The sequence below is a fragment of the Pygoscelis adeliae genome, unplaced genomic scaffold (genome assembly GCF_000699105.1).
Source record: "Pygoscelis adeliae isolate BGI_AS28 unplaced genomic scaffold, ASM69910v1 Scaffold218, whole genome shotgun sequence".
NCBI lineage: Eukaryota > Metazoa > Chordata > Aves > Sphenisciformes > Spheniscidae > Pygoscelis > Pygoscelis adeliae.
Window position 1 is genome coordinate 1,718,130 of NW_008825433.1, and position 1,884 is coordinate 1,720,013.

A 1,884-nucleotide genomic window follows, 5' to 3' on the forward strand; every position below is an offset into this window, starting at 1 on the left:
GATTGCTTGTTTACTTTTTTAACTGTAAGGCGGTTTCTTGTAATTTGGCTCTTGGCAGCACAATAAAAAAATTTTAAACCTATTGATGCATATTTTCTTAAATTTTCATATTTATTATTTCCATACACTGGTCCTTGAGACATTAGTTTATATCTTGATATCATAGTGATGTTTTTCCCCTGGGAGTAGGAATTCGTATTATTGTCCTGCTGACCGAAGATCAGAACACTTCAGAAAATACTGTGGGTAGAGAACAGTTTGCAGTTACAGAAAGTTCTGGGTTTTACAGTAAAGAATTTTCACGTTAGAGGGATTTGTGGAATTCCAAATAGTTCCAGCATCCAGTAAAGAGCAATCTCTCAAACACAAAGTTAGGCCTTTGCCCTGCCACTGAGTCCATCATCAATCATATGGGGCTGTGAGACGAGGTCCTATAGAAAGCGTGTGGAATCAGAATTTGCACTTCAAGGACTTCTTGAGCCGCAGATCATTCATTTACCTATTCGCCTATAATATTGTCGTCTTCTATTAATTGGTAAATTAATGGACTTGATGCGAAGTTCTGGTACGTAACTTCCTGAAGCAAGGAGTTTTTCAGCTTAACTACTTGCTGTGTGAAAAACTGCCTCCTTTTCTTTCTTTCAACCTACCCCTTGATGGTTTCATTTGGTATCCCTTACTTTCTGCATTCAAAGCAGCAGTGGATCAGTATCTGTATGCCACCCGTTAATTTAGAGACCTGTATCGTCTCTCCATTTTTTCTGTGCTGAAAAGCGCAGGATGATTCTTTGGGAGCTGTTCTATACCTTCTGGCCAACCTTGCTGTTCTTTGTACTTCCAATTCTATTACAGCCTTTTGAGATCAAGGGCAAAGGGACTGAAAATGTCCATGTTGTTCAAACACGGTACGCCCTCGAACTAGCATCGTATTTACTGTTTGGATTGCTACTCACCACTGACTCAATGTTCTTGCAGAGCTAGCTGCAATAATCTAAAATGCCCAAGTAATAATAGTTACTGCAAAGCCCATAATTGACTTCGACTAGGGTAGATAGGTATTTTTGTGCATCCCTTTACATTTATATATGCTGAATTTCCAGTAACTTCCTCCCCCTTGCTAGTTACCTGTTCCAGCATTTTTGCTCCTTCCCAAGACTATGGAAGACTATGTCTTCTAGAAGAGCATCTTCAAATTCTGCCTGCAAACATTTTGCTTTCTCATCAGAATGGAACAGAAAACATCATTGTGCTAACGTGTAAACTAATGGTGCATCCGCATTTGAACACCCAAAGTAGTCCTGGCCTCCTTTGCCCCTACTCCCAATGTCAGAAAGGATCATATTTGGAATGCCTATGTGTACCAGGGTTTGTCAGCTTGAAAAAGCTGTAACTGAGTAGGATAGGACGAAGGTCTTTAAATACCTCAGTGGCATGCAGATGCTTAACAGGGAATGAATTTTCCGCTCGCTGTGTCTCTTTCCAAACATCAAGTAGGAAGTATGAAAAGAAACTTAAAGGAGGCTCAAGACATTCAAGAAGTTGAGCAGAGACAATTCTTGCTACGTACTGTGGGATATCAAAAGTTTACAGGGCCGAATGGAGGGCAAAATGACAGCCCAAAAGCCACCCATCCCTAGGTTACCAGGTCACAATGAAATTATTGCAAATACTCCTGCTTCCCCTTTCCCCTCCCCGGTGAACTGCCCCTCCTCGCTGCCCCAAAAGCAGCTGCCTCAGGCCTGTTGCTGTCGCTTTCCCTGTACAGAAACAAACCCAGTGAAGCGGCCAGGAGCGATGCTGACGGGCACAGCCACGCCCGGCTCTCTTCTTTCCCTGCGAGCGGTGTCAGGGCTGGGCCGGTTCACGCTCAGCCACAGCCCCGGG